We start from the raw sequence: 12,213 nt of genomic DNA on the forward strand, positions 1-12,213 counted from the left end.
CTGCGTCTTTGTTTACTGTTAACCTAAAAAAAAATAATTCATGTGTGGGTCATGCTTTATGTGTAGGCTGCAGGCCATATATTCAAAATGGAGGAGCCTAGAATAAAAACTCTGCACCTCGGGGTGCCATTTAGAAATATTCTGGGTTCTTTACTGTTGGAGACAAAATAATAACCTAGGAGAAATTTGCTTGCAACAAATAGCCAAGCATTATGCTCATAACACACACATCTACCCCGTCCTTTTAAAAAAAAATCCGTTGGCATTGTTACGAACTGGCCACACCCAGGGCGTCCATGCAGCATGCATTAATTCCTGAAAAATAGAACCCAGCTAATAATGTCAGTCTCCTAAAATATGTCTTTATGGTATTAAATGGGCAGATTACCATAATATAAATAAAAAAGGATGCTTGGAGGAACATAACCTTTGTAATGAGAATATCTGATGAGTACTCAGCTATGAAGCTATCATGAAATGTTCTGTTTTATACCTTGTTAGCTAGATGCTTCTGACAGTAGTTCAGCCCAAAGGCACCCTAGATGAGCATATCTCCTAATGCTCGGCACCTGGCTTAGCAACTGCCACTAATAAAATACGCCTCACCAGCTAATTGCTAAAATTGTTCTGCCTACTTATGGAGCTAACTAAAATTTCACTGGGCTGCCCTCAACTTTTCAAGACATGTCAATTACAGCCATAAAGCATCTAATACACTCACAAACACAGTCTTTTCCATATCTACAGAGGGGTGGGGTGGGGGGGTGCATGTGTGTGTAATATACACCAGGCGCAGTTATGTTATTTAACAGCTGAGACACAAATACATAATTGCAGCATTTAGAACTTAAACTTAACGACAGTCATTTGACAGAATTGGCATTCACCAAATTTCAATTGCTCAAAACAGAAAAAAGCTAAATAGATCATTAACAGGCACGATGCGACGGAGAGGATATTCTGCCCACCAACAGCCAGACAAGGAGAAATCTGGAGCCAGACAAGGAGAGACAAAGGCAAGAAGGACAAACCGAGGTCTTTCACTACCCCCTGCTCACCCCCCGGATAGCGCATTGATGCTCTCATCACGTACGCAGGAGGCTCCGCTGCCATGAAGTGCACCCGTACGCGGGGAGGACACGAGACCATGTCCTTTTTGCGTCGAGGTTGAGGTCTGCTCAGCAGGAAGCAGAACGCTTGGTCAGACTGTGCACTGGACCCTGAGGAAGGACCAACTGTCATGAGCCGTGCAGAAAAAGCTCAATCTCTCTCCTCGTGTTCATTCATCCTGACGCAGGGGTACTGACATCAAGCAAAGTGATTCACAAACAGAGAACCTCAGCTGTAACTCACATGCAGCTTATAGGCGTGCCCCTGCTGGGCAGTCCGTCTCTCTGACTTCCACACCATATCGGCTGATAAACACAGAACAGACTCTGTTGGAAACTGACAGAAGACAAGGATTTCTGTGGATATCTGCTCAGGCTGCCATCCCTGTCCCTGTCATCCCCTAGGCTAGTCAATAACATGCAAATGCTGCACTAAAATGTATTCCATTTGTAGATACCAGTTCTCCCATGTGTCTTTGCTGTCCTCAAACATTTATTCTCGGTTGCAGTATTTAGCCACAAGTTCAAATTTTATAACTAGACCTCTGAAACTAAACATCTTGTTCAGGGTAGAATATTGTGATGTATTCTTTCACCTTAATCTGAACTCAATTATCAATTTTAATTAATTTGCGTTGCACTGATGATAGCCTATTTTAAAATAATAGGCATGTGAGTGTATACAATTATAAGTGTCTTGATCTCAATATAGTATGTCTAAATTGAATACACTGGGGAAATTATTTTAATCATTCTTTCATGCAAAATGTTTGGCAATGCACATGTTTAACAAAATGCTTTTTCAAGTTCAAGCAGTAGCAATGACCACAGAGAAATGCAGAATTGTACAGTGTTTGCTAAATTTTCATCTCTAGGGTATAAACACATACTGAGATGCAAAGCAATCAGCCTCAATGTAAACTGGAGTGAAACAAGATGTGGACCAATACCTGCACAGTCTCTGTTTTCAGGTTCAGGTAGACATGATGACCACTACTTTTGAACCAACATTCTCAAAGCTTTATGAATATTTGCATGGAAGACTGTGGTAACAGTCTTTTCCCCATGCCCGTGCCAACTAATTTTGTTTTATGAAGACAACTTCTGAATGGGGCTTAGCATGACAAAACATTTCACTAATTTCAGCTACCAACTTTTATTTTTGGATAAATTAAATAATTTGATCATTGGTGCAGTAAAATTGTTTTCAATTTATTTTTTCAATTGTTGTTATTGTTTTCAATATAAATAAAATAACAGGGCAAATGGAGGTTATAGACAGGGCATGTAGAGCAATTAATACTTTTGCTCTCTATTCAGTAAAGGGCCTATTTCTGAAAACAATTTACATATCTTTGGCAGTGCTTTTGATGTAAAACTCTCATTTCAAATTAAATAATGCTGCTAGTGACAAATTACAAGGCAGAATGAAAAAAATCATATTTTAAATTGACCTCAGGAAGTTATTGATGTACGAATTTTGACACTCATCAGTCAGCATCTTTTGTAAAAGAAAATCAATTAGAATCGCTTATGCAACTCTTAACTTTTTAAAAATATTCTTCCACAAACACACAGAAACAAAGCAAGATGATAAAACTTCCACTCCACCTTCCTCCTCTGATGGACTTAAGGATTACATAAGCAGCTGAATCACATTTAGGAATGTCACCCCGCCTTACGCATGAGTGACCTCCAAGGCTGCTGTGAAACACACTCCAGAATCTTCTGAAGACTTGACTGTACTTCAGTGCAGTACTTGACCATACTACTTAAACTTCTACAGGCTTAGGCTAAATTTGAAAGTACATGGTATATGGTCAGCACACAGACTGTGGAATGAACTGAAAATGTGGGTTAAACCATTAACAAGCTTTAATAGATTTGGATGGCAGGTATGCCATACCGCCAACTCAGTACTAAGCACTAAGCCTAGCCTAGGTCTGTTACAGCAAACACATTATTTCATGTGACCCGTTGGCCCTGTGTTTTTCATCTTACCATCTGAAGATTATGTGGTAATTCAAACTTTGGATATAAATCATGAGTATATGCAAGATACAAATTCACAGAACATATGCGGTAGTAGTTTGTGATTTTTGTGTGATGAATCATGGTGAGTCCTTATTACCCCTTCCTTGTTATAGAAGTGGGTCACTCTTTTTTATGAATAGTGAGAGACTCTCTTATTTTTGGTGAAAGAATAATTAACACAGTACCATTTTACATCGATATTAGCATAGTAGAGATAATTCCCAAGACCTCATTACCATGAAAGAGGCAGTTATTCTGTTATGCTATGATCCGGTTTGAATCAAAGGTTAAAGTTAAATGTATTCTGTTGCCTTTTGTAATTACTCACTATGGCTGCTGGCCTTTTGAAAAGCGCTTTTGGCTTACTCCATGTGAGGTGGAGTGGCACTAATTAGCATATCAACGATGTTAACTGTTCACAGGACGAATCGCGGTTGGCTGCAAATGTCACAATTAATTTCCGTCGCAGAGAAAATATGTTCCAATGAACCACAACCTTGCATTTCCCTGTTTGATCCATCCAATAAAGGTTCAACCCAGACTGCACTAGACCAGTCTCCACCATCTGTGACACCATTCAGGATTGATGAACTGGGTGTTGCTCAGCATACTAATGTTGAGCCATTGGAAATGCTTCAGATGAGGTTACTTTAAATAGTTGGTAATCAAATAATGGAGTTGCAGTATCAGTCATAATTATGGTATATTTTTTACAGTGTCAGCTTTAAATTAATCTCAAGGTTGTGGTATCGATTTAGGGAGGAAAGCTCCGAAAACTATAAACAATCAAGATGATGAATCCTTCTGCACAACACTGGAAAAAATCAATGTATGACTCCAATGTGTCTTTTTAAAAACTCCAGTGTTTTACAATATTGTGAAATTGAAGCTGTTACAAAAAACCAATAAGTTAGGGGGTTACTACATCATTCAGTGAGCCTTCTATCACTTCATGTCAAAGCAAAGTGACAACAGGGACACAAACAACATCAGCAATATTTCTGGGCTTTGCTTGTAAGCATAGCACAATAGAGTAGACCCAATGATGGGAAAAATACACTAAAACATATTTTATTACAAATTACTTCACAAAATGTTTTTTTTCATGCTACAATCAGAATAATGGAGATGCAGTTCCAGGAGGCAAAAAGTATAAACCTCAACAAAAAAGAAGTGACTAACCTTTGTTAAATACAATATACAAAATTATATTTTCAAGCAAGAAGAATTAAGAGATGTAGGTGTCCTGTAAAATGACTATGTGCATGACATTAATTACAAAATTTGCCTCAGAAGAAAATATATCTAGCGTTCAAGAGGAAACGTTGTTGTGAAGATGCGTGACAAGCCTGCTCAGCTTATTCAGTTGAAAGAGACATTTTTGTTTCATGACAGAAGGATGTTTACTTAAAAAAGAAAAGAAATCAAAGAGCAAGCCAGTTTTGAGGTCAATTCACCATGAAGGTATAATGAAATGAATGACCATTTCATCCAATCACTAAAGTTTAGCTTATTCATTTTTTTCCCACGGCACGCAGGAACTACTGCCGTCGGCTGTGCATAGCAAATTGTGGTCACTCACTCACTCACGGACGACCTTTGAGGGACGTTTTGTGGGACGCATGCGCAGGTGGTGCCAGCTAAAATGTGTCTGCGGAAGTGAGTTGCGCCGTGGGTCTGGACGGTTCCGTGCTTGTTTATTTCTCAGCCTCATAATGGCTTTCTTGACTCACTGGCACAACTCTGGTCCTTATGCTGACATACACCAGTAGCAGACTCCAAAGGTAATCAAAAACCTAGAATGAAGACTAGATACTGAAAGCTCTCGTATGCATGCATTGGGAGTAAATGAACACACCTGATTAATCAGAAACACCTATGAAGCCATTTGTCCGAAATATTATGCTGTCCTGAAATGGAGACTATGTATAACAATTGCTGTTATTTCTACATGGTGAAACCAATGTGTATATATATACCCATTAGTAAAAGCTGAGATTCTGCACTTTAACCATTGTTCAATTACAAAACTAAAATTTTGGAGTAGAGAGCCAAATCAAGAAAAATTATGACTTTGTCCCAAACATTATGGAGCTCACTATAAATTGTTAGCTTGTTTTAAGCAATTATGGAATTATGGATATTCCTCAGCACAGGAAGTAGATCTACCTTGAGATCACTGTCATTGATAACAATATAACGAGCAAAAAATGGGATCAAACAGATATCCTTTTCATTTGCTTCTGCCCATTTTCTACATAACTGAAGGGGATTCATCATACGCAGCCTGTATTATGAATTCCATGGTTTGTGTGCATTGCATTACAATTTTACACACAAAGATATTAACATAAATAGAAAGCTTCACAAGATACACAATTAATACAGTTTGTGAAAGAGGTTCACTAAGAAGAATCTGTCGCAATACATTACCTCGTTTTTTTTTTCTCTCTCCACTGAAAAGTTAGGTCCAGTAACTGACCCTATAATGATGCAATGAAAGGTCACAGAAAGCAACCGAGCATAGACCAATCCCCGGTCTGCTGCAGCATAGCCTTGTGCACTCCTTTAAAACTACAATTATTCTTAATAATACCATTAGAATTATACACCAAGGAGCACACATTATTTCTGATGGAGAATTGAATGGGCTTAGCCAAAGGTCAGGCTGTGAGGTTTCTCATTACTCTTAGTAGGACCGGAGGTGTGCCACCCCCATTCTAGCCTTGGTTTCTTGGGGTGCCAGAGTAGAAGAAGGACCTTGTGATTAAACATCACTATATTACCACTTGACTACCATCACTGCTGTCTTTTAGAAGTGACAGTTCCCTGGAGCTGAAATATGATGGATTGAAATATTGCCTCAGATACTAATAGAATGGCAGCTTGGCCTTTTCTAGAAGCGATGATTTACCCCTAAAAATTGTCTTGGCAGGTGGGACTGTGATTGGTGGTGGAGGTTGAACATGCCTCCCTATCACTTCATTTCATTGAGACAGGTAACATATACCACAGGTGAATGTGGTCCATGACACTCCCACACCTAAAATACGCAGTATACTTCAAACGACTTTTAAAAAACGAACCACCGGCGAACGTGTCCATGAACACTCAAAACAAATTGTGTACCCACAGTGACCTCACTTTATAACTATTATGAAACCATATGTTCCAAAATAATTTTGTTTAAATAAAGAACACAACTATATCAGTTTCAACTGTTGCATTTCCACATTATAGCATTTTTGTTATACAGGCTAAGGGAAAAATATATCAAAGCATATTACAGGCACAATGAGAAAAGCATTATAATGTGCAAAGCAAGACAAAACACAAAATAGAAAAAGTAGTCAGAGAAATATAAAGTGCAGTATTTTTCATTTTTAAAAAGTAATTTCTACAGTCAGGTACTGCACACATCACATTACATGTCAGACAGTTGTCATGTAGTCTATTCAGTTTATTCAAAGTCTCAATTTCAGTGAAAAAATATGTTGAAGGTATTACGTCTGCAGAGTTCTAAACCTATTATTTCAATAACTACAACTACCACTATTCTGGCTCATGGCTCTCGGATGGGAGGGGCGTGGTTTTATTAGTGGGGTTGGCCTGCAGCTGTAAAGGTCTTGTGAACTGCTCTATTGCATTGCAAATTGCTAAAAATGAGGTATTTCTTGCGAGTGATTACTGCACATTACAGCATCAGTGAAATAACACCAGAGAGAGATACTGTATAAGAGAGCTGCAGGAAGTGACAACATTCCTTAGAATATATATATATATTGTTTTGTGGTATTTCATACTGTAACACCATTATATTAGTTAATCATTGTTTCATTGGTTGCTGGTGGAAGGGGTAGCCTATGTTAACTGTAATGCAATATAAGCAATGGAACAAAAACATTTTTAGTTATGTTTTATTTTCTATAATCTAAATCAATACAAAATTCTCTAGTAAACATTAAAGTAGGTTGCACGGTATCAATAAACTTGCATTTTAATTTAATTTATTAACATCTAATTAATCCAAGCATTTGAAATTATTAAAACTTCAAACATGAAACCCCTTCGTAAAGACTAGACATTATAATTGTCACACACTGATAGCAGTGTTGCACATTTTCTCTTATTCACATTGCTTCGTCCAAAATCCATCAGAGATATTCTCCAAGGTGAACACGCTCCATGGGTTCAGCAAGCATAAGTTCATTCATGACGTCAAGCATTTGCGTAGTTTGGCAGAAGTCAAATGATTTGCTGTCTCTTTGAACACAATTCCATGAAAAATATTGATGTAAACCATTATTACGACTGCATCAGGCAATAACATGCAGCTCACAGGATATTACAAGAAATCCTGCTGCCTGGCAGCACAAGTACTGACTGAGCCGCAGGTGCAATGCAGGTGTATGGCGATGCAGCCAATAGGAATGCAGTCTTAGCAGATAACAATTCATTAGGCAATTATAAAGGCAAATGCTGGTAGAACTACCAGCCAATGCACGCACATTTTATGCCTTTGGATATACAGTAACACGAGAATGCCTACATGGAGGCCCACCACCAATGCCTGTATGAGCTGTTGATGTAGCTGCCAAATACGCCTTCAGTATAGATAGAGCTGTCCCATTATTCAAAAGATGATCTAGATGGCAGAGAGATGTAGGGTGGGTTTCTTCAGCAAGGGACTGACATGACCCTAATTCAAGGATGAAGCTGTCTGGCCTGGCTCCATACTTTTTATTTACACACATAAAAGCCAGTAAATAAAAACCAAAGCAGTAAAGATATAAATGAGGAGAATCCCCAGCTCCCGATGACTTAATGGAATCAGAGCACTGGCAGGAGTCAGGTTAGTTTGCTGCATGTTATGATAGGGTTAATGCTTTTCAATACACAACAACAAATACTGCTCACAAATGGTAGCTGCATATGACATTTACATGCAAAGCAGAGAGTGTCAGCCTCCTTATGCTATACACCATGCTCTTGTGCCAGAAGGGCTGATTATATTGTCTTTGTAATCATGATTTTTGTGCAATCAAACTGGTTTTTAACTCTGAATACCACTTTTCATATGATACATGCCAATAGCATACATCTGCTCTTCATTTGGTTGCTTTACAGGGTATACCACATCTGATATATTTCAACAGTCTAGAGAAGGAAAGAAATGAAAATCTTTAAAACTGTTGACTTGGCTTAAGTGAAATGCATTGTATTTCATTTTCACGCTATCTGGTCAAGCCTCTCATATGTATCGAATATTAAGGTTATTATGAAAGACTGAAGAAAAACAGATTTTAATTTGTCAGTTTTAATTTGATGTCTTTTCCCCTTTGTAAATACAAGAAAGCGGATATTTGTTTCAGGCTACAATGATTATTGTGATATTGCCTGGAATAAATCAGAGATGTGATAAGAAGAAAGTCCAATATATAAATAATAAATGCTGTTTATAAATCTTACATAATAAGCTTGATGGGGTAGATAAAAATCTAAATATTTATTACATAAAAGAACCATATATGCTGTGCATTGTGAGTTACTAGATAACAGGCATGGGCATTGTGATTTAATGCAAGGTCTGTTTTTATTTAGTTTACAACCCCACCCACACCCCCATGTTCTAATTTAAATGCATCCCAAAGGACCACAGTGAGGAAAATGCCAGCATTAGTAAGGTGTTTATTGCATTTGCATGGGTCCTGACATAAACAGAGAAACAATGCACAAAACAACACAATCACATACATACCTAGCTAAGACTAAGGGCCCTATTGTGGTGAAATGATAAAAATGCCCCTGGGCACTAGAAGAATTGCTTGTTTAATCCTGTGCAAACATAATATTTATCCTCTCTTCCCTTCCTCTCTTTTGATAGTTTTGTGGCCAGCAGTAAACCGGTTGGACAACATGGTTTGGGTGATGCAGTAAGTGGATGTGCCAATAAAAACACTGGACAAGTTTGATGTTAATACATCAGTAGCTTTTTACCAACCACCTGGCCACCTTTAATCTCTAGTACTGGTGAATTGTGTTAATTTGGTGCACTCAGCAATGAATGTTGAACATTCATTGTTCCAAAAAGGTTCTGTCACAAAATGTATATATATTTGGGACTTCATATCCTGTCTCAAGGATTGCTTGAAGTCATATAATGTTAAATGCCTATTGGTTACACTGTTTGATACTACATGAAATGTGTTCATTGGAACCAGTGTACCACATTTACACAAAAATATGGCAAACATTTAATGAAGAAGTTTACAGTAAACATGAAAGCATGCTTTGAAAATCTGGAAAAATACTGAAAGAAATAAAATCATGGTAAAAGCTGAACCTCTCTGCCTTTATAAGGTTATTGTACCTAGTGCCTTCCAAACCAAATACCTTACTGGGACCACACATCCCTTCAAACCTCTGCCTTCTAGAAAAGAATAGAATAGAATAGGCATTACACATAACTGAAGCTGAAATAAGTCTTTGCCCTGTACATCCAGATTTATATCCATGCATATAGCTGAGATCTTTGTGATCTTATCGGAAATACAAACCAACAATGTATGTTGTTTGTATTTAAGAATGGGTAATACATTTCTAAACATGATTCAAGGAAATTATTATACAGTGAAGAAGCATTTGCAAACAATAGTGAGGAATGTACTGTACATGTGACTATATAACAAGGTGTCCAGAGCTTTTGTGGTGTTGAATTTGAATTCATATTCATTTTGCTTCTTATTGGAACACATTGTATCATTGTGGAAATTCATTCTCAGTGTTATCCTGTTCGACAATGACAATATGGTAAAAATATGTTTATAAATAGCTGTACTTACAGAGTATCTGAGGTGGGGTGCGTGTGTGTGCGTAATTGAAAATGCACTCAATTTAACTAAGGTAGTCTGAACTCAGGGTGGGTGTAGAATAGGCAGTATAAATATGTTCTATAACAGATGTTCAATTTTTAGAGAATAAGGAGAACTTAAACTCCAAGAAGGATTAGAAATCTTTCACCTTTGTAATTCAGTTAATTTTCCACATTCCGTCACTGCCAGTGAATGATCAGACACTGACATTTCACGACTGAAGGCTTTGCAGAACCCTGTTTTCAAGCATTACATTTTCACAGTTCAGTGTTGCTCTGTTTGCATAAAAATAGTGCTTAAATTGTCTTACGATGTGGGCCGTTTAAGCCTTTCATTGTGCAATGAAATAAAATATCTGGTAGAAGAAATTATATGGTGTGAAGCTCTAACTGCAGGCCACAAACAGAGGGATTTATTAAGAATGATTCCATCAGTCTTGAGAGCTGCCTGTGCAATGATAAAATTCCGGTGGTAAGCATCTTATACAGTCAAGTGATTGTACTGCAGCACTGTTCCCTGAGGCAGCCACGGATTTTAGTTCCGTTTCGAGCGCGACCTTGATGTGCTGTGATTAGCCAGTTGAGTTGTAGGTGGATCAGGCCTTATCTATGTCCTACAGCGGGTTAGTGACAGTGGCAGCTGACAGAATCAATAATACTGACCTTGCTTGCCAGCTGTCCAGTGTCTCATTTAAATCATTACAGCAGTTGAGTCTGAACCTATGTGTGTTTGAGCAGGTTCAGAAATTTCCTTCCCCCCACCTTATGGAAGTATTTTTTATTTATTTATTTTTGAACAAATTTGTATTTCCACAAGCAGAGTGCTACTGTGAATCAGAGCAGAGGAGTAAATCTCAAGAATGACATTTTCTTAGCTGTCTAAGCTAACGTTAGTGAACGCTGATGCTTGACATAGCCTCATCTTCCAAATGCTCCAAGTGATTAATGGAAAAGAAAGAAACTACCCTCTGGCCATAGGCATTTGTAATAAGCTCACACCAGAATAGTCTGTAGTCGATTTGCTTCATAAAAGCTTCCTTGGGGTTTAAGACACAAAACACAGTTTTCCTCATCCATTTGGATGTTTCCACACAATAACCAACACAATAATGAAGTTACTTGTGCGTTAATGTTTGCAGTCTATTTTCATGAATAAAGTCAGATACTTCATAATTTGAGTATACTGTATGTTTGATCTCATGTTATAATTGGAAATGTATTTCCTTGATTAATGTCAGTACATGCAGAAAAAAGCCTACATACAGACATTACAGGGCATTTTTATTTACTGTTACAATCATACCGACAAGGTGGTATAAATGCAACATCGGACTCCTTGTATTGTTGTTTTAATTGTATCCGACTCAGTTGTATCTGACTCAGTACAATGGAAACTGACTACTGACAAGTACTTCAAAGCTGTTTGAAGTAAAATTTCATAGTACTAGGCTAAATATTTTAATAAATGAGTAAAATTCTAAAACCTACATTTAGTTACTCTCCCCTATTTATTGATGAATACACAATGTAATTGGAGTAATGAAAATGAAAATATCTATGCTAATTGTTTATGCAAATATGCAATCTTTTTACAATAGAATGAATGAACATCTGGACACCAGAGAACAGACGTAGGGTAGAAAGAACAGGATCAAAAAATGATACTGTATTCCCAGGAGGACTAACAAACACAACACACATACAACTTCAACACATGTTCAAACGCTAAATTTTTCCTACTTAAAGACCCCAGTCCACTGAATGGCCTATGCAAATTGTTCTTTCCCAAGGGGCTTTCATAAGAGGCAACTTGGGAAAGAAAGATTTTACCTAACCTAGCCCTAACTGTCCTCCTCTTTCGAGCTAGGCCACCCCCCTTTGGAGCTAGGCCCCTCCCATTTTGAGCAGCTCCAGAAATACATACTTGTCCATTACAGCCTTAATTCAAAGCACAAAAGCTGTTCAGAGTTCTTCAAATGTGCTCCAAGACTGAGGGGAGCCACTAGGATAGATATTTCAAAGGGAGTACAGCAAGAGAATGATGGGATTGGCAGATAATATCAAGGGCGACGCCTCCCATGTTTTACAATGAGTTTCAGCTTAAGCCATTGGGGAAGTGAGTCAGACACATAATATTCTGCTGCAGTTTTATCCATTTGAATACTGAATGTGAGGTCCAACAATGTGATTTAAATTTGA

Source organism: Anguilla rostrata, chromosome 3, assembly GCF_018555375.3.
Source record: "Anguilla rostrata isolate EN2019 chromosome 3, ASM1855537v3, whole genome shotgun sequence".
Lineage (NCBI taxonomy): Eukaryota > Metazoa > Chordata > Actinopteri > Anguilliformes > Anguillidae > Anguilla > Anguilla rostrata.